This window comes from Ursus arctos, unplaced genomic scaffold, assembly GCF_023065955.2.
Source record: "Ursus arctos isolate Adak ecotype North America unplaced genomic scaffold, UrsArc2.0 scaffold_10, whole genome shotgun sequence".
NCBI lineage: Eukaryota > Metazoa > Chordata > Mammalia > Carnivora > Ursidae > Ursus > Ursus arctos.
The window spans coordinates 5,383,604-5,405,653 of record NW_026622764.1 but is presented as its reverse complement, the minus strand read 5'-3'; the positions used below and the strand labels follow the sequence as shown (position 1 = coordinate 5,405,653).

Here is a 22,050-nt window from a genome sequence, read left to right as displayed (position 1 = left end):
AGCTTTGGGGCGACAAGTCTCGGGGCTCTAGTCAAAGGGAGGCCAGGCCCTGGCCCCGCTTGCATTGTGTACCCCCAGGCCTTTGTGTGTCTCAGCTGGGAGGTTCTCAGGTCCTCAATGGGCTGGCAGGGCACACTAAATTAGGAAAGACTGCAGCTTCATTTATCCATGACACAGTTTATAAACAGCAACTTATTACTTGTTGCATGTTTTATTTGTTCGGGTCACTTTTAGCAAAAGTCGAGCACAGGGACCCACATATAGGGCAGCTATGCCTCCAGTCAACCCAGTGGGAAGAAAATTGCCAACATTATTGAAATGAAATTGGATGGTGCCTCCTGTCAAGGGGCACAGCCTCCCACGTGCGTGCTCTGAACCCCCACTTTGGGAAAGTTGCTTGCATCTTTGCAGTCCTGCTGGTGCTCCCTTTTTTCCACTTCCATCCTCTGGTAGAAATAGGCATTTGGGTCTGGAAGGGGAAAAATGCAATAATGCCCATCTTTGGTCTGTGGTTTTGAGAGTTTCCTTTACATTGGGAATCCAGAGGAAAGCAGAGAAATCCAAAGAAAAGAAACAAAAAAAGCTTTCTCCTTTCTCTTTAGCAACAACAAAGAGAGGGAGTGAAAAGAGCGAGAGAGAGAGAGAGAGAGAGAGAGAGAGAAGGGAATAAGACTCTTTTCTATTTTAACACTTTAGTGTATAATGGCATATGAATAATATCATTTTTCTGCCATTTATTCAGATGTGAAGGAACTCTGAATAATAATAGCTGCTGTCAAAGGTATTTATATTTAAAAGGTCTTTATGTGAAAAAAAAATTTTTTTTTGTCAGGACTGATTTTTCTCTAAAAGAATCCCGCCATCTCCTAGCAACCAACCTGGCCATCTTTTCTGAATAGATGCTGTATTTACAGTGGGTGCATAACCTTTATGGGGAGGCATTTGCAAATTTAGCAGTCAGGACTCATATGCATTCAAAGCAAGTTGTTAAACCGATCCCAGAGCCAGACTGGTGATAGAAGTCTCAGGGGGTCTTTCTCTCTCTCAGCAGAACCTCACACATGTGATGTACACAATGTCCCCTTCCTCTGTTGCCCAAGGCTCGTGTGTTCTGCAAATGGAAACCGACCCCTTAAATAACCTGTTCACGGAACTTTTATCTATTTAAAAAGAAGAAAAACAAGCTAACCCAAGGAAATACAAAGGTTTTGCTTTGCAAATTACTCTACTAATGGAAAGACTATCTCTCCAGAAAGAAAATGTCTAGCAGGAGATCATTTATTTAAAAAATTTGTTTTTGAAAAAGAGTAATGGCAACATTTGGAATTCAATCATCTCTTTTGCTACTGTGTTTTCATTATTTGTAACATATTAATGTCATTTTCATTTCTGCTAAATCTTACAGTAGGGACTTTCTGAATATTCTAAAAACATTGGCTAAGGCTCCTAATCTCTCTCTGAGATAAATATTGTAATAACCAAATTATAAATGACTCATCTGAGACACAAAATTCATAGAATGAGGAGATTAGAGATGGGAAGAGAAATGGTTTCCTGTGACTTCTAGGTCTAAGAGGTATTTCACCGCAGAAAAGATATTATCATTACAATGAACGGCAATATTTGTTTCATGTAAATATCTCACCTTCTTTGAATGAGGATATGGTTTTAAAAGAACATGTAACTAACTGAAAATGTTTTTAAAAATGCACTGCCGGAACCAGACTTCTGTAGGTGAAGAACTCCTAGTGTAAAACAAACAAACAGCACAAAGATCTCCATTGCTGGTCCAGGCTTTGTAAAAGGAGAAACCCTGAGCTCTTTTGTCCTCGCTTCCACCCGTGGTTAATGGTTAATGACTTTAGGCAGGGTTGTGACACGGGGCCATTTTGTCATCAGGACCTCCTCTTTCCTCTTCCTGCACTTTCTCCTCCTGCCGTCTCAGGTTTCTGCCTCTCTTTACCATCCAGACCGGAAACACTCAGATAACCGGGTAGGTTTCTTGTTTATATCTTGAATTGTTTTACTTTAGTTTCCGTTCACTTGCCTTCCATGTAGCTTGTATTTTAACTCTTCTCTTTCTTTGCTCCAAAAGGATCTTGTTCCCTTTATTAAAACATTTTCAGGAATGTGTAATAACAGTCCTTGAAATTTCTGTTGGGCTTTTTGCCGCTTCAAAGGGACTTGGCTTTGTTGCATTGATCTTCCTCGATGTTGTGGAGGAGTCTATTGTATTTCATACCACCACCGTGTTTATACTCAAGGAGACTGAGCTCTGGGGAGATGACTTGATGTACTCAAGTTGTAAAAGTAGTAACAGAAGGGAGTAGAGTTCAGGAGCAGAATGACCCTGTAGAAATCATTTGCTCTTACCCCTGTATCACAGCACTTTGTAAAGAGAGGTTGGGAAGGTACTTCTGGAGGCAGACATTAGGTGAAAAGTTGGCAAGGTTGTGGAGAAGTAGGAACTCTCCCTCACTGTTGGTGGGCATGCATATGGGTGCAGCCCCTGTGGAAAACAGTATGGAGGTTCCGCAAAAAGTTAAAAATACAACTACCCTACAATCCAGTAACTGTACTCCTTGGATTTTACCCAAAAAATACAAAAATACTAATTCAAAGGGATATATGCACCCATATATTTATTGCAACATTATTTACAAAGCCAAATTATGGAAGCAGCCTAAACGTGCATTGATAGATGAATGGATGAAGAAGAGGTAGTGTGTGTATGTGTGTATTATGTATATATACCGCTGAATATACATGTATACCCATATATCCATAGAAATATGGAATACACATATATATAATGGAATATTACTCAGCCATCAAAAAGAACGAAATCTTGCCATTGGCAACAGCATGGATGGAGCTAGAGTGTATTAAGCTAAGTGAAATAAGTCAGTCAGAGAAAGACAAATACCATATGATCTCACTCATATGTGGAATTTAAGAAACAAAACACATGAACAAAGAGGGGGAAAAGGAGAGCAAGACCAACCAAGAAAAAGACTCTTAACTACAGAGAACACACTGATGGTCACCAGAGGGGAGGGTGGCTGGGGGAGGGGGAAATAAGGATGGGGATTAAGGAGTGCAACTGTTGGGATGAGCACTGAGAAATGTATAGAACTGTTGAATCACTAAATTGTACAATTGAAACTATTATAACACTGTATGTTAACTGTGCTGAAATTAAAATTAAAAAAACTTACTAAAAAAAAGAAGTATTTAGTAGGCGTATAGTTAGACTGGGTTTGTTGAGGAACCCTGATCTAGCCCTTTGGAGGTCACCAGGAAGGCAGGGAGAAAGGACAAATCAAATTTCCCCCTTCCAAATGCCACTTGGGTGGAGAGATGGACTGGGGACCCCTCCCGCTGGAGGAGGCTGGCTGGCTCCAGCCCAGATGCTGGTTGGTCCTATAATTGATTCCTCTGTCCTTAGACCAGCTTCATCAGCATCATCCAGAGGCTCAGAAGTGCACTCTTAGGTCTCACTCCAGACCAGCTGTGCCAGGATCCCTGGGGGATGCTGCCCAGAAATCTGGTTTCGCAAGCCCTCCAGCCACTTCTTGTGCTCAAGTTTGATACCACTGCTCTTGACTCCTGCCCCCTATTACATCTGACTAGAGAGGGAGGCTTCATTCCTCGTGTCTGAAATCTTAACCCTAAAAACACTCTCTGTGCTTTGTTCTGAGACTGCCACATGTGTATGTAGCTGCTTTTCTGGGAAAATGTGTTTTTACTCATACTCAAAATTGATGATGTCCTCTTAACTAACTTCCTAAAACGCAGTTGTTTTACTCCCAAAGTCTTTTTATCTCCAATGTGAAATTTCTAACTACGTGTTGAAACATAATCAGTTTCCCACTTTCCGAAAGTTATTTTTACCTCTTCAGAATAGAGGTGGAGAGAGAAAGGAGAATGGTTCTGGAATAAAACAGAATTATATAAAATAAATTAGAAAGGAAAATGTCTTGAAATGTATGTTGGGTATTGATATTGATCTGTGCTGGGAGTGTCCACGCAGTTCTTCCACTGGACGCAGATAGATGGCCTGTATGAGGCTCTTGTAACCGCCAAGCTGACTCTGGCTGCCTTCCTGTAAATATGAGCCAGTGGATCAATTCAGTTAAGAATCTAGTTAATTCAGAGAGAAAAATAGGATGGGTTATTTGTGGTTGTTAGGTTAACCTTCCCATTCACTCACCTAATTGCATGAGACATTCTCTTTTAATGAACTATTTTGAGATCCTAGAAAAGATTTAAAAATTATGTCATTGTAATTGACATTATCAGCTGTCCCAGTCATTACAATGTTTAGAAGACACTTTGTTTTATTCTTTTAAGCCTTTATTTAATCCTGAACACACATGTATACATACTCAGATAAACTGCCCTTTTTAGTAAATGTGTCACAAAGCTTTGTTTCCAACTATGGAGGAAAATAAGACATCTATCACATTGTTTTCCTCCCGCTTAAAAGCTTTTGCATTATACATTTGCACAGGGCCAAACCAGATGGGCGAGCTGGACTAAGGCGAAGCGTGCTCAGCAAAGATTTCCAGAGTAAATGGTCACTCCAATAAAGTTTCTGACTTCTGTCCAGACATCCTCAACTCAGATAATAAAATGTGGGTTGAGGGGCAATTTGAATACAGTTTTCTGTGTAATCAAAAAGCACATAATTGAAGACTGCACTCAGGCTATATAGCTTAATGTACTGTTTCTGTGTTGTTCTATTTTAATAGCTCCATATGGAGACAATAAAGCGACAAGACAAATAGTCCGTTGGTAAATTTCAGAGCTTCTCCCTGATCCCCATTCATTCTCTCTCGTCAGGTTATCAGTCCCATCCCCCAGTTTTTCCCCCAATTTATAGAACTCGAATTAATGTATTTTTCATTTACACCCAACTGGCAGCCTGACTGAAAATAGCACAGCTACCACTAAGAACTTTTTCTTAAGTAGCTTTTCTTTTGAAGAGAGGTGGGAATAGTGACTCAACTGGGTTAGGGAGAGACAGAACTTAGTTACCTTTAAATGATACTTTTTATTTACTCCTTCTCAGGGTCCATTTCAATTTTATTTTTAGTTTGCAGACAAGTATCTTTCTTTAGCTTCATGTTGACCTCACTGCTATCTTGGGTTTCTTAAAACACTGGCAGTTTTCCGGGCATTTTATGAAGGAAAGTTTTATCCTGATTTTCAGGATCCTGAGACTTTTTTTAAAAAAAAGAAATAATTCATAATGCCTAAGTGAAAAGCATTCATTGTGATATTTGATCTGATTTCTTATCATCATCAAGGCTATTTATAGTTTTTACTTTTCTTCATTAATGTGCTACCCAGCGATGCAAAATTGCTAAATTCAGAGTTTCAGTTCCTAAGAAGATGATTCTGGATATGAAGAAAACTATTCTGGAATGAATTAGAATGAAAATTAAACCCTTCAATGATCAAAAGAGCACATCGAGTGTCTCTGCCATCCAATGTAATTGTGAAGTGGTTGAGTCAAATAGTCTAGAAAAGCAATTTTAAAAACGATGGCCTTGGGACACCTGGGTGGCTCAGTTAGTTGAGCGACCTACTCTTGGTTTCGGTTCAAGTCAGGATCCCAGGGTCGTGAGATTGAGCCCCCAGTTGGGCTCTGCATGGAGTCTGCCTGAGATTCTCTCTCCCTCTCCCTCTGCCCCTCCCTTTCATGCTCTCTCTCTCTCTCTAAAATACATAAAAAATCTTCATAAATAAATAAATAAACACATAAATAAATAAATAAATAAATAAATAAATAAATAAAAACAAACGATGGTCTAATGGCCAGACAGAGCTCTGCCTTGCCATTCAGCACACGTGGGTCTTCCAGTCGCACGTGGAGATTTCTCAAAGTAGAATCTCTGCAGCTTCTTTGGTAGTCTTTGCTTTCCTAGTTGTCTTCCTCAGTAGACTCATAGAAGTATAGCACAGATGTCACTGTCACGATTAGCATATATCATTTTTTCCGGTGTGAGGGAAGCTGATTCCTTTATTATTTCTTTTTGGTTTTTTTTTTTTCAGATTTTATTTATTTATTTGACAGAGAGAGAGACAGCCAGCGAGAGAGGGAACACAAGCAGGGGGAGTGGGAGAGGAAGAAGCAGGCTTCCAGTGGAGCAGGGAGCCTGATGCGGGGCTCGATCCCAGAACCCTGGGATCATGCCCTGAGCTGAAGGCAGATGCTTAATGACTGAGCCACCCAGGCGCCCCCCCCTTTATTATTTCTTTATGGGTGCAATATAGTCAAGGGCGAGGATTGTTGGCCCTACTGGATTACGGGCAACTTGCCGCACACCATCTTCCTGAGCTTAGTAAATAACTCAATAGAATCACTTGAGAATCATTCTTAGTTCTTTTCTCTCCTTCTCTATCCACTTCAAAATCACCCCCAAATCCTCTATACTCTTCTAGGCAGCCTTTCCAGTCTCTCTGCTCATCCATCCCCATCCCTATTCTCGCCACCGCTGGCTGAAGCCATGGCAGTCCTACCTCTTTCTTCATCTTAGTTGACTTGTCTGTCTTCTAATCCTAAAGCTCTTCATTGGCTTCCCTTTGGATAAACTCCAAACCCTGGAACAGGTGTAAATGGCCCTCTATGCGTGGTTCCAACCTCAGCTCTACCCTCAAAGCTGGATTCCACCCCTCGCATGGACTTATGGAGCATCTAGCACTCCTTCATGGTAACAACCAGCCCTTCGTATTGTGCCTGCTCACTTACCTACAGTCCGTCCAGATTCTGTGAAGACAAATCATGTCTTATTTAATGGTGTATTCCCAGTTCTTGTCACCCAGTCCATAGTAACTCCAGAAACCATCTAATGATTGGTAGAAAAAAATGCTCATTTTAGGCTGTGTGTGATGGAGATGGCTTCAGGAATGATCTAGGATGGGGCGCCTGGGTGGCTCAGTTGGTTAAGCGTCTGCCTTCAGCTCAGGTCATGATCCCAGGGTCCTGGGATTGAGCCCCACGTCCATCAGGCTCCCTGCTCAGTGAGGAGTGTGCTTCTCCCTCTGCCTCTGCCCCTCCCCCCTGCTTTTGTGCTCTCTCTCTCTTTGTGTCAAATAAATAAATAAAATCTTTAATTAAAAAAGTGATCTAGGACCTCATGTATAATACATTTTGCCATCATTTACTAGGCTTAAATGATACTTGCCTGGACTACTACAGTGTTTTTGCTTACTTCCCTGCTCTCCTGATAGTCCATTCTTCTACTCTTGCTATTAATTCCTTGGGGCGGCAGGCAGTGAAGATGCAGCCTTGGCATTATTCCTGCCTCCCGAAGAAAGCTCACACAAGAATGAAGTCTCCACCAGAGAGAAGCATTGCTGAAACGTGGGGAGAATGGAGCCCTGCATCTCACATTATTAAAGCTAGAATCTTCTTTGAATTCATAATTTATGTTACTCGATAATTTTCCTTAATTTGTTCAGTACCTATTCCAGACCTGGAGGTGGTAGGATGCTGGGGGTCAGTGAAAGTTTTCCAGTGGAAGTGATGGCCAGGGTCAGCTGTGAAAGAGGAGCAGGGTTGAGCTACATAGTGGATGGGTGGAGGGTCAGACAGCTGACGTCCTAGGCAGATGGGATGTGATGCGGAATAGTAGAGGTAAGATGTGCTCTAGAAACCAGAGGAAGTTAGTGTACAGAGGGGACACTGAGAGATGAGGACAGAGAAAACAGATGTTAGGTTCTTCAGGGCCATAGAAGCCACTGTAAAGAGTTTAGGTTGTGTATTTGAGTAACAAGGAGCAGCTAAGGGATTTTAAGCAGCAGAGAGCAAAGTCATACTTGTGCTTTAGAAAGATAATTCTAGAAAGTGGAATAGAAATGGGCAAGAAGAGAGAGAGAGTCACTTAGCAAACAGAATGGATATGACTCGTCAGTTGGTTTGTAGGGGGATGGAGAGGAATAGCAAAGAATTGGGGTGCTGCCCTAGTTCCTGGCAAGGGCAACTGAGTTCTGGTTATATCCCTCACTGAGCTATAACCAGTTTCATACTGAGATTTGTTGTTGTGAGTGCTCGTTGGCTATCCAAGTAGAACTGTCTATTGGGCAGTTGGCTCTAAAGGTTTGAAGTTTGGGAGCTCTTTGGCTGGATGGTCATTGGAAGAGATAAGAGTTATTACAATTCTTGGAATGAGTGGGACCAACCAGTGAGAGTATTAGAGTGAGAAGAGAAAACACTTTAGGGCAGTAACTGGAACGATTTCAATATTCAAAGCGCTGGCAGAAGCAGGCTCAGAAGGAGCAGTCAGAGAGAAGGAAAACTAGGAGTGTTTTTTTGGGGAGGCATGGAAACCTTGAGAAGGGGGAGTGGCCAACCTCACCACAGCACACCAGTGGTGACAAAGGGCAAAATAGATTTTATGACAATGATTTCAGCAAAGAAATCAGGTAAAAGGCAGATTTTAGTAGACTAGAGACTAAGTGGAAGGTGAGGACTAGACACATATAGACCACGCTTCCAGAAAGTTCATGTCTGAGAAAGAAGAATTTGCTAGAGGAGAAGATTTTGAGGTTGGGTCTCCTTACCTTCCTCTCTTTCTTCACATTTTTTAAAACTAGCTGGCATGAACCCAGTCAAACACTGGGGTTTGAAGGAACAGCATAAGCCGCCATGTTGATGATGGTGGGAAGAGGGCAGGGCTGTGTGGGGAGGGGTCACCCTGGGGCTGAGATTCAGCCTCGGTGTATTACCAAGAGGTGTAGTCAGAGGCACTGGTGCCCTTTCATAATCATCTTTTCACAGAGATGACCAAAGGTGCAGCAGGTCTCTAGTGAAGGGAATGGCCTTCAGTAACTGACTGAAAGAGGCAAGGTCTTGAAGACACAGGAACGAGCGAAGTCGGGAGGATTGGAACGCATGGGATTCTTGGCAGATGGGTGCACTTGTATGTCGGTTGTCTGGCTTAGTGGTGAGAAGCTGGGGAGGACTGCTCTCCCCATCCACCCACGTGCTCTGTGAAGGAGGAGGGGAGGTGAACTACTGAGACCATGGGTCAGAGGAAGTTTGTGGAAAACCGAAAAGCTGGAAACAGCCTCTGTGGTGGATTGGAGAGGGAGGTGCCAAGTTCTGGCTGTGCCGTTCAATGTTGATGTGCCACAAGATTACATGACCGCGCACACAGACACTCACACGGTTTTCTCATGGAAACGTGGCCTCAGCAGGAAGAGGTTGTCTCTGGAACGAAGCCTATTTGAAATGTTTGCTGAACCCCTTCGGTGAGTTGGTCAAACTGTCACATAGTCATGACCGTTTCTACGCGCTGGCTTATCTCTGCTTCCCAAGCCTGAATAGCACGAGGGCAGCAGGCCCCGTTCTAAGGGGGCAGCTCTCTTCCTGTTTACTGCTGCCCTACACCACGGCGACTTTCCAGGTCATTCTAATAAGATACAATGTGTCTTGGGAAAATACTAGGAAACTGGGAATTTAAAAACAAGAAGGTCGGGTGACATGAGAACTCTCTCCGTGATGGATTCTGGAGAAGTAAGAATGCTGACCAGGAGTTCACCAGAGAGACGAGGAGCCGGAAGGGAAATCCTCAAAAGGACTCCTGGAAATGGGGTAGCCGGTGCAAAGCTTCTAGAGCTCCCCAGCCTGATGTCTTCAGATACCTCTTTGCTTCAAGTTATGAGTAGTCTATTTTTTTTTTTATGATGATGGCAAATGTGTGGGCAGACAATCTCCAATCAAGCTTCCGACCCCTCATTAATTCGTAATAGAGTCGATTGTTGTCACTAAATATAAAACAATTTACCTGCACTTAGAAAGGAATTGGCCCAGTACACTGTGTGACCACAGGGCATTTGTCTATCCCACTTCCCCCGGCTGTCTTTTCTTTCAAAACCTTCACACTGGCGTGCATCAAGAGAGTGTAGGACAAGCAAAACTCCCAGCTCCCCTAAGCAGTCCATGGACGTTGGTTCAGGATTAGCTGGTTGCTTTCCTCCATGGCCCATCTGACCCCTCCCTCTACCTCTTCACCACTTAGGAAACTGAAGGAGCAAACTTATTCATGGCTTTCAAGCTATTCCTGTATCAGGAACAGTGTATTCTTAAGCACTACATGCACCCGAGATTTGTCTCGATGTGGTCCATTTATTTTAATTTGGGACTGTCAGTGGGAAAAAAAAGAAGTAATTAAGCTTGTGACTAGCATGGAAAACCATTTAAGTCCTAATGTTACAGACTGATCCCGACTAGTTTCACTATATTTCTTCCACTTGTCAGATCAAAGTCCCAACTCCTAAAACTCAGCCGGGCTTTGATTAATTACTTCACACAATGAGTTTGCAAATTATAGTTCTATGTGATTTATGTCATTTTTAGCTTCAATCAGATTTTGGGGTGGGAGGGCACTCTCTTCAGTGAGCCAGTCAGCCTTCACCTTGGAGAAAACATGTTTTTAAAATTGCATTAGAGTGTTTTGTGCTTAGAAAAGAGTTATACATAAAGGTTTTCGATCATATGTTGCATCTTAACTAGAATGTAGAAGAAACCTGTTATTCTATTTGGAGATCAGACCTGGAGATTATAGATTTACTTTCTGCTCTCTGCAAGTTCCGTGAGTCATGCGTCACTTTTTCTCATGTGCCTCAGTTTCTCTCTTGTGCCTGACCAATTCACATGTGGCGCATCCCGCATTGCTTTCGGGTTCGTCCCCCCTTCTCCCCTCTGGTGTCCTGTCAAGAGAAATGAGGGTAAATTTATTTGACAGTATTAATTTTTTTCTCCAAAATTAAACTTGGGGATTCATTAGATCATGTGCAGTCATTGTTTAAAGGTATTTTAATTTTTCTTCCACTTTCTTCATCCTTTTCTATTTGTTTTCCTTTACTTTCTCTTATTTTTTCTTGAACAATGATTGGATGGACTGTCTCTCAGAAAAGGTTTGCCAGAACTTGCCATGTGTGCTTTTGAATATGAGATAGAGAAAGGCCCCTCCTTTCTTCCCCAGCCCCGATCCTTCACTGAAACTGGAAAAACCATCCATCCCCTCAATCCTTGCTCTGGGAATGTGGTTTCAGGTAGGGGCTTACAGCCTCTTGGCCTCTGCACTCTGAAAATAGTTACTTAGTAGGTACTCTGCTTATGTCCCGAGGAGCCTGGGGTCTTGATTTTCAAAGAGCTAAGGGGTTTCATGGAGTAGGCAGCTGCCTCAGACACTGGTGACTTGGCAAAGGAGGAATGGAAAAAACCCTGAAAGTAAAGATCTTTCAAGAGATTGTCAACTGCTAGCCAAGCAAGATTCAGAACACATTTATAACAACTCACTAAGGTACATATTTATAAATGGAATAAACCAAGGAATTTGGGTCTCAAGATAAATATGTCAGCACATGTAGTCTTGCATTTGTTAAAAAAAAATCCCACAACCGTGATGTAAAGATCATAAATATTAATATTTTCCCTTTTTATTCAAAATTATATTCATGACAGAATTGTTGTCCATATGGCCAAAAGAGAATAATATTGCCCAAAATATTTAATAAGATCTTCTTTATTATGAAACTGATAAAAACCACATTACAGCTGATATAGAAAATAGAGGGAATAATCAGCTATAATAACACCTGCCTTATAAAACTACTCCCAGCTTTTCCGAGTGCCTTTCTTTCCAGGTGCTTTTTCTTAAGTGCAGAAAAACTTTTACATTTTAATCAGAGTTTAAATATTTTTTTTTCTGTTATTTACTTCCCTCTATATCATAAACATGTTTTATAGTCTAACCTGCCTATTATTTCTTTAAGTAAATACACTGTAATTTGCCTAACTATTTCACGGTTTGGGGATATTTTTTTCCTGGGTTTTTTTTTTTTTTTTTTTTTTTTTAGCGTTATAATAATACTGTAGTGAACAACCTGGGGCATGCAAACATTTCAGGTTAATTTTTTAAGCCAGATTCCTATAAGTGCAACTCTTGGGACAAAATTCTTGATATATACTGCCAAATTATTTTTCTTTTAAAGGGTTGCATCCATGTATAATGTCAGGAGCATATATAGAATACCAACCTTGTTACACTTTGGTTGACATTTTATTATTATAAAAACTTCTTTTTATTTAAATATAATGAACATACAGTGTTATATTAGTTTCAGGTGTATAATGATTCAACAATTCTATCCGTACTCCGTGCTCATCACAGAAAGTGCACCCTTGATCCCTATCACTTAGCTCACCCACCCCCCTCCGGACCCCCTGTGGCGACCACCAGTTTGTTCTTTGTATTCAAGAGTCCGTTTTTTTGTTTGTCTTTCCTTTCTGTTTCTTAAATTCCACATATGAGTGAAATCCTATGGTATTTGTCTTGTTATTATAACTTAAAAAACTGATTTATTAATTTATTGTCGAAAACGCTTTTCATCAATGTTTGCGTCTTTCATTAATTGTGAGGGTCTGGATGTTTCCTGTGTAACTTACTGGTTGTAGCTCTGCCTCCCCGAATTATCTATTCGTTTAGCTGTGTGTTTCCAGGTGTCTTTTATTCATCCCCTCTCTTCCCACTTCAATGATTAATTTTCAGCCCTTGTCTTATGGACATATTTGCTTATTCGTCTTTCTGGAAACTTTTTCTTCGTCTGGCCTCTCTCGCGCCCCCTTCTCCTGTTTTCTTCTCTCGTTGGCACCTTCTTTTCTCCTTTTTTGGGAGCCCCTTCCTCTATTGCACCTCGAATACTCGGGGTTTCTTTGTTCTGCACACTCTTCTCACTTGCCACCCTCTTGCCGGATGATTTCATCCATCCCCATGGCTATAAATACAATTCCTGTATAGATGACTTACATATTCAGCCAGATAGCTCCTCTGACTCATAGTGCTAATTATCTACAGTACGACTCTAACTACACATCTCAAAGTTAACATATCTGAGGCTGAACTCCTAATTCCCCTCCAAATCTGTTGTCTCCAGCTTCCCCATCTCAGTGATGGCGCCCCACCCACTAGGTTGCTAGGCTGGTGTCCTCTTTCCCTTCTGTTCAGCCAGCCAGCCCCGCACCACTGCCTCTGCATCTGTTTCCTTCACGGCCACTGCCACCTTCAGAGTTCAGGCCATTGTCACTGGCCTGGACCATCGTAATAACTTTTAGCTAGCTTTCTCTCTGCTCCACATTTCATTTGTCACTATGCAGCCAGAATTTTGTTTCAAAAACAAAAGTAGGTTGTGTCTCCCTTGCTTACTATGCTTCAAAAGCTTTCCATCGCGCTTATGACAAAATCCAAATTCCTGGATCTGGCCTGTAAGCCCAGGCAGGATTTGCCCCAGCCTACTTCAGCGACCTTCGTCCTTGCCTCCTCCCTTCCTGCTGCCCAGCCGGCTTGACCTTCTTGCCCTTCTTTTTATTTTTTTATTTTAAAAAAATTTTTGAGAGAGAGAGAGAGAGCGGGGGAAGGGACAGAGGGAGAGGAAGAGAGAGAATCCCAAGCAGGCTCCAGGCTCAGCGAGGAGCCTGTCACGGGGCTCCATCTCAGGACCCTGAGGTCATGACCTGAGCGGAAAACAAGAGTTGGACGCTTACCCGACAGAGCCACTCAGGCACCCCAGCGCTCTTGCCCTTCTTTAGGCATGCCCAGCACTGTCCTGAGTCAGGGCCTTGGATGGTTCTGGTTCATGTGCTCCCTGAGTCCTCAGCAGGATTTTGGCTCTGCTTTGCCTCAATGCTACCTTTTCAGAGAGAATTTTCCACACCTCCCTATTCAAAATATTTTCCCCATCCTTTTAATTTCTATAATAGGACCTGTTTCCTTGGTAACCCTCATGGCAGTTTGAAACCATACCATTCGTTACTTTACGTGCTCTTTCATGTCTCTCATTCTGACTGTAAGCTCCATGGGGCAAGGATTATGTCTGTTTACTCCCTTGTGCTCCAGCACTGACACAATACCTGGCACAATGGAGGGGCGCCTGGGGGGCTCAATCGCTCAAGCATCTGCCTTCTGCTCAGATCATGATCTCAGGGTCCCAGGATAGAGTCCGGTGTCGGGCTTCTCGCTCAAAAGGGAGCCTGCTTCTCCCTCTGCTCCCACCCCTGCTGTGCTCTCTCCCTCTCTCCTTCTCTCAAATAAATAAGCAGCGTCTTTCAAAAAAAACACCTGGCACAATGCAGCACTCACTGCATTGAGTAGATGTGCACCACCAACATTTTTTAAAAATTTTATTTATATATTTATTTATTTATTTGTTTGTTTATTTATTTATTTATTTATTATGGGGGGTGGGGAAGGGTAGAAGAAGAAGGAAAGAGAGAATCCCAAGCAGACTCTGCACTGAGCGCGGAGCCTGACGCAGGGCTCAATCCCAAGACCCCAAGGTCATAACCTGAGCCGAAACCATGAGTCAGACGCTCAACCGACTAAGCCACCCAGGCACCCCAGACGTGCACCAACAACATTGTATGTTATCTTTTGACAGTAGGGACACTGAAAGATTTTGACGAGTGGCCTGGGGTGTGGAAGATCATGCGGCAGAAGCCTGGAGAATGGATTACAGAAATTGTATGAGATTGGAAACCAAGTGACCCAGTGAGGTAGCTCTCGTGGCCTCGAGGCTAGAGATGAGAGTCTACACTAAGGGCATATGACATCTCATATACCAAGTACAGTGCCGAGTGTAGACACTAGAGTCCATTCAGGTGACAGCCAGCAAGCTGCCTTGCAAGAGCAGACGTGGCAGATTGGTAGGGACAGAAGATTAATTGCTTAAGGTTGCAGACGGAATGTGAGGGCTGAGCCAGGCAGGGGTCGAGTATTCTTTTAGGAGCTTGGCTGTGAAGGAAAGGAGAGGCAGGGTGGGAAAAAAAGGGTTGTGGGCTTGAAGAAAAGATTTTAACTGTAAAGGAAGCAGCTTGAACACGGGCTCTGATTCCACAGGGGGCCCAGATGGCGTGGAGAGGGAGAGGCTGGATGTACACAAAGAGGGAGCAAACCCAGTTGGACCGGATGATGTGTGGAGTGCAGGTGGGGGCGGGGTCAGTCTCGAGGAGGAGAAGGGGAGCCCTGCTCTCCCTCTGAGCCTGAAGTAAACAAGGCTTCTTGAGGGTGGGACATGATTTTATCTTTCCGTTGGCCTCTTCCCAAACACAGACCTCATTTCTGAACACAGAGAAGCCCATGCATCACAGGTTACTACACAAGGTGGGGATTTGATCCCGTAAGGCATATCCACACCGATTTATGGTCAGCTCTGCAGGCCACTTAGAAGCCGCACACATCACATCTTTAACCAAAGAGCCAGCCTCTCGGAGTGCCTTTCCTCAGGCTTCTCATCTACTGTCGTTCTGTGCATGCCACAGCTGGGCGGGATTATGTGCTCCCCTGTATCAAAATGTGTCTACAACCTGTTGCCCCTACTGCTCAGGAGAGATGGGCTCGCCCTCCTTTTTGCTCATTTCCTGAAGCAGGAAAAGCAACGACCTCCAGTGAGGACGGGTGGCTTTGTTTCTCTTACACCCTCAGATGTGCTGCCCACCAAGACATTTCTACATTGTTCTGTGGGTCCTTTCAGCTTTGGGGGCACCGAATAATGTACAGGGGAGCAGGACAGAGCCATGATACAGCCAGGAGTGTCAAAGCTTCCCGTGTCCTCACAGTGAGGACACACAAAAACTAGAGTCTCAGTCTAACTCGTGTTCTGTGCTGCCTTTGCTCTAGCTTCTTGCTGAAGAGAGGATGATTGTGTTTCCGCCGTGAAGTCACTTGATCTAGATCCCATCTACTGAACTGTGTGGTGGTGTCTAGTTAATCCTGATAGGATATTATTACTGACCCAACAGGTTCAAGGGAGGAAATGGCACTTCAGGAAGAAAGGTTCTTTAAATGATGGATTTCAGCAAAAAATATGAGAATTATACATAATACCTAAGCACACACACACACACACACACAATTTCCTTATATCTCTTAAACTCAGGAAAATTCTCCTTCTCTTTGCTTGTTTACAGTTGGGCTCTTCTGGAAGTTGGCACGGGGGGGGGGGGACGCTGAAACACTCAGCAGGCGGAGTTAATGAGTGTCAGCTGATGCCCACACACAGGAGTCTTCTGGAGGGGCAACATGCCTCCGAAGGTTTGATGTGTCATGAAATCTCAGCATTTGTACACTTTCACCTACAAAAGCAATTAGGACGCAGCTTGGGAATGCAGCGTTGATTCCCGTATGCTAATTGGCCTACATTTATAACTTTGTAAAAATGCTAAAAGTTGCTTAATGTGGTCCAATAACATAGATTCTACTTCGAGACTTGTGAAAATACCTGCATAGGTTTGCTTATCCTTGAGCACTAACGTGACACCAGTACACAGGTGGCTCCAGGTGGCCCGTGAGCCTAGAGTCATCGAGACTCTTGGCCTGGTGAACACCACCTCTGCATGTCTGCATCCTACGTCAGGTCCTTAGATTTGGGACCAGCACTCCGTGGCTCTCAGAATCACCTAGGCTCTCTCAGTGGAATGATGCCATCAGTATCTGAATGGCTTTGCTGCCTTCCCACACTGGTGGTCACCTAGTCCCGTCCATTGTAATTTACAGGGATTGTAAGAAACAGTGTTAACCGAGGGATAACTATGGTGCCTTTCACCTATTACCTTCCAGTAACTTACTTATGCACATACAGCGTGGGAATCGATAGCATCTAGCTTTATCTTTCCTTTTTCCACATAACATCCCACGTACGCATATCTCCTGCACATGAAGAGGATTCTGAAATGCCTCAGTGCTGTAGTCCCCCGTACCAATGTACCAATAATGTATTTATTCACCCTCCCGGTGTTTGCCATGAACAACGTTTGCATTTTTGCCACTACAAATAATAATGTTGCAGACTTGCCACCATGACTGAACGTGCCCATCTCTATTTCCTTGAGATAGATTCTGAGAACTGGAATCAATTTTAGTGTTTTAATCCATATTCATTACATACTTCTAGGAAGCATGTACCAAATTATAGACCTAATATGCTTCTTTTGCTAAAAAAGGATATCATCATACCATTATCATTGTCAAAAATTTTTTAAAAACCTTTTGTTAATTTGATAGGAACTAAATGAAGTCCCATTGTTTGAAACCATAGGTCCCTGCTTACCACTGATGAGAGTAATCATTTGCCATCATCCACTTGAAATTTTTCTGTGATTCATTTACTGATGCTCATTGTTCTTCTTTATTTTTTTTTTAAGTTAAAATGATGATATAAATTTCCCCTTATCACTCAGTCATCCTCAACCTTGGCTGCACATTAGACTCGTCTGTGGTGCTTTGATAAATGTATTAATCCCCGACTCCTCCCCAGTGATTGCACTTTCATGGGCCTGGGCTGGGGTACTAGCTTTGGCATTTTTATTTTTATTTTTATTTTTTTTAAAGATTTTATTTATTTATTTGACAGAGAGAGAGAGAGCCAGTGAGAGAGAGAACACAAGCAGGGGGAGTGGGAGAGGAAGAAACAGGCTCCCAGCAGAGGAGCCTGATGTGGGGCTCAGTCCCAGAACGCCAGGATCATGCCCTGAGCCGAAGGCAGACGCTTAACGGCTGTGCCACCCAGGCGCCCCTAGCTTTGGCATTTTTAAAGCTTCCCCGGTGATTGTGTTGCCAGAGTCGAAGTCCACTGATCTAGACTCTCCAGATATTAACTGGCTTTCTTATTTTTTTGTTTCCTTTTAAAAAATTTTTACAGATGTTTACATTTTTTTAGATAAAGCCCGGGCATGGGTTCCAGAGAGCCTCCAGTATATTCTCAGAAGCCAGACAACCTGGGTTGGATCCCTCCTTTGTCCTTCATACATGATGGCATCTTGAGCAAATCGTGTCCTCTCTCATGGCCCCTGTTTTCTCCGCTGCAAAGCAGGGTTCATTTAGAGTATATCTCATACATTTGTTAGATTAGGTCAGTTTGTATTTGCGAAGCACATACAATAGTTTCTAGTACACAGCGAGCATCAGATAAAGTATAAACCATTTTTTTTCTTTTATCGTTTCTTTCATGGCTTTATCCTAAGAAAGTCTTTTCCTACCCTGAGATCTGGTGAATATTAATGTATATTAAATCCTAAGTGTTTTCGGGTTGACTTTTCTATTTGTCATTGCCTCTTAAGTCTGAAACACTGAGTCCTGGGATGGATTTGGTGGAAGAAGGAAGAGACAACTCTATCTGAGCCCTCCGGGGCTGATGTACACTTTCCCCAAATCTGAATTCCACGAAACCACTTACTTCTGATTTTAGGATACCAGTAAAATTTGTTTTCTGACGTTATCTCTTGACTTTCAACACCCACGTAAAATGACCTTAATGTGTACTTTGATGTATTTTGGAAGTATGTTCTCCGCTTGCCTTGGGCCTCATCGACCTGTGTTCACTGTGCACCCCTCTAGAGCTCAAAGACAGACCAACTGTCAAGACGCTGCAAATTGCTTTCCAAGTGCCTAACGATGGCAGGTTCCACATACCTCTGCAAAAATCAAAGGGAAATAATATTATCCCAGGCACGAGATGAGTGGATGCAGAACGACCTAGGGCCATTATTGTAAAGTATTTTACTTCCGTGGTATCTGGGAAAGGTGATTAATGATACGAAGATTGGAAATTTGATTACGGGATTTTGAAACGAGCCGTAATAACATTATGAAAAAGCACATCTTGGTAGCTTTTAGCCTCTCACTTATCACCACCTTCTGCACAGGCCTTCATTCCTTTCTCCAAATCCCCCGTGTGTTGGATGCCAACCTCATTGTTGTGAGTTCATAAATTATATTGCACAACAAGTTCAATGAAAGTTGAATGGCCGCAAAAACAACAGTAAAAGTTTCACGATTTTCACTTTGGGGAAGAGTGTACACACCGTTGTCCTCCACTTATCAATTTTCCATCAGCTCTTTGGGAGCGGCTTGCCACGCATAACTTGCTTTCAGGAGTGATAGCATCAGCAAACATGGGAAAAGGGGGCTGAGATGTGCTCAGCTGTGGCGCCACCGGGATATGGGGAGCCTCGGTCGGTATGTCTGAGTCAACCCCAGTCCTCTTCTCCTGTCTTTATTTCCCGAGACGCTGCCGCACTGATGGAGACTATGGACACCTATGATCCGGTTGAGCAAGGCTCTGGATATTTGCATTCTTTCTATCTTGTAAAATCTACCCAAGAAAGGCTTCGAGGGTGGGTCCGTTTTCTTGCTCTGAATCCCTGAGAGAATTTAAACTTCTATGGCTATGCGGGTTTGTTTGTTTGCTTTTAAGATATGGGGTTCTTAAAATCAGAGGTGCTCATATTGGCAAAGGGGCTGGGAGACCTGACCGGAGCGTCCCAGCCCACTGCTGAGCTAGAAACCTGGCAGAGAGCACTGTTTGTCGGACGACCGAAAAGTGATTTGCTGTATTAAACTACAATGAATGTATCATCTGGGTCATTGACTTGCGTGCCATTGATTTAGTAAGTCTAATATCCCACATAAATGAAAAATATTGGACCGCACTGTCCTCTATTATATGCGGAGTCCGTTTCCCCCCAGTCATAATAGAACTACTGTAAGCTGTATTAACTCGGAGGCCACCGGGGTACCCTTCAGTGCAAGGAGACTAGTGATTAAATTTCCGCTCACGCAGCTTCTGGAAGTCTTTAACCCACTCCCAGGGCCTGAGCCTGAGCAAAACCCAGCTCTCCGGATTCCGTTTTCCGCGGCCAGAGGCTGCCGCGGGGGGTGGGGTGGGAGAGGGCCGATTCTGTTCCAGCGATTCCCAGCGCCGCAGGAAGGCGCGCGTCCCCGCGGGTCACGTTCCCCTTGTTTACCAGCTGCGCCCGCTTCTATTGCGCACTTCTTTTGTTCTCTGGGGTGTAATCTCTGCGGCACATGGAGCGGGGACAATGCAGATGACCCCGTCTCCGACCATCAGAGCTCTCTGTCAAGATATTGTTGTCCTTCACTGGGCCCAGGTCCCATTTTTAGCAGGAGAGAGGAAAAAAAAAAAAAGAAGAAGAAAAGAAACAATGGAGACAAATTTAGACCCTGATGGGAAAAGAAAAGCAGGGGCCTGTCCGCCGCAGCCCCGCGGGGCCACGCCCACCAGCCCCTTTCCTGGAACCTTCTCAGGGATTCCTGGCCACGCAGAGAAGCCCGGGAACCCTGGGGCAGACACGGATGATTAACTTTCGGCTCCCCCGGTGCACACTTAACTTCACGTCCCGTCCATCCTTTCGTAAAACACACACACACCAAAAAAAAAAAAAAAAAAAAAGGAAAAAAAGAACCACCACTCCCACTCCCCCCACCTTTGTGTATTCCAAACAGAAGAAAGATTAAACCTCTCTGTTAAGATCTAGACTTGATCCTTATCAACTTTATTTCCCAACCATTCACGGCCAGCATTAAACCTTGCACCAGATGTGTCTCCGGCCCTTGCACGGACACTAGCCCGCCTCTTCTGACCGCGGGGACTCCCTAGGCCCACCCTGCACTCCTTTTCCTGGCTCTGAACAGCTTTCGCTCCTCTATATCTGTGCTCTCCGCTCCCCCTAACTCCAGACAATGTAAATTTACCCAGTGATGTGGAGAGACATTCATCAGCATGGAAGATGGATGGCTGATTCGGAAGGTACCGGAACTGGGTGCTATTTATGCAGGGACGTATGTGTCTGTGCAGCGGCGTAGACAGCACGTGCAGTAAGCAATAACCGTGCAATCTTCGCTTGGACTGGCTTGTTAATGAACTGTGAAACGAGGCAGATGCAGCCATAAATACATAATACTGTGTCCCCCGGGAATGATGTCCGCTCTGTAGTCACCTATCCCGCTCACCGGGGGTCTCATTTCTGTGGGTCACAATGTCTCCTACTTTCTGATGTCTTCACAAATTAGATACATACTTTGATGGGAAATAGAACTCGTAGAGGCACATCATCCGCATTATCACCAGAATGATCATAAACATTCAAATTTTCAGGCAGATTTAAAAAATCTCAGAGACTATATACATTCGTGGTAGACCACAGCTATGGGAGCATCTTTCCGGGCTGGTCAGTCTACGAGATGTTATTTAACGTGCGTGCATGCAGCTTACTGAGGCGAACTCTCTAGGCCTGCGGGCTTTTCTCCAGGTTTGGCTCCTGAGGTCTCCACTTCTTAAACATAGAAGAAAGAGGTGAGGGTTGGGAGAAAAGGCATAGCCATCAGAACCCGTGGATGAATGAGGGAGATTGTAAAACCAGGGCTGAGAAAAAGACACCCAGTGTTTTCTTGTTTCTCTTTAATCCTGAAGAAGACTACAACCTGCTGGTTTTAAGAGAGCACGCACTTGGGACATCTGACATGGTTTACCACGAGGGAGGTCAGGGAAGTGCAGATGCACACTCTTTTGCACGAATCTTCTATAATTTTGCCCAAAATACAAACGACTTTCTCATGGCCCCCAAAACTTTACCCCACCAACTCCTAGACATCTTGGTAGCAGAAATGAACATGTTTCACTTGAAAGGTATTGAGAAAACTTTATGAAGAAGACTAGAAATTGTAACCTCTGACTTTCTCTACTTCTCTCTCCTTCCATTTTCTGTGCAGCGTCCCACACAGTGTTGCCAGGAGAGCTCCCAGCTGTCTCTGCTGGGGGACTTCTGCCCTCTGCAAGAGCCCAGCCCGCCGTTCCTCTTCACCTCCTGACTCCCATCTCTTTTCTAGCCCCTGTGGCTGCATCTTTCGTCCCTGTCCTTCACCTTGTGACTTTCATTCTTCCCGCCCCTGCTCACAGTAACAGCACCGTTTGCTGCCAAATTTTTAGGAGATGAACTGGAAATGAAGATGGTGTGCTTCCTTGTATGAGATAAAGCTGTGTCATAGCGCTAAGGTGTGAGAGGCAATGTAGGGAGAGTTCAGAATGGAAAAGGAACTTTGACTGGATCTTGTTTATATTCCCTAATATTGCAGCTAGAGAGTTTATAAAGGTAACGATTCTGTATTAAACTTTTGATTGTATGTTTCTTTGATAGGGTGCACCTTCTTATTCACTTAGTACAGTGAATATATGGTCAGCTCA

At 43.7% G+C, this 22,050-nt stretch overlaps 2 long non-coding RNA genes across 2 annotated transcripts in view; both read left to right on the top strand.

Moving 5' to 3' along the window:
- Positions 1–22,050, top strand: part of LOC123000715 (uncharacterized) — a 142,375-nt gene that overhangs the window by 77,792 nt on the left and 42,533 nt on the right. The window lies entirely within an intron of this gene.
- The window catches only part of LOC130542764 (uncharacterized), a 28,041-nt gene continuing 7,646 nt past the window's right edge, over positions 1,656–22,050 (top strand). The window contains exon 1 of the long non-coding RNA XR_008957558.1: positions 1,656–1,993. This is a non-coding gene — a long non-coding RNA (uncharacterized LOC130542764). The remainder of the gene's footprint in view (positions 1,994–22,050) is intronic.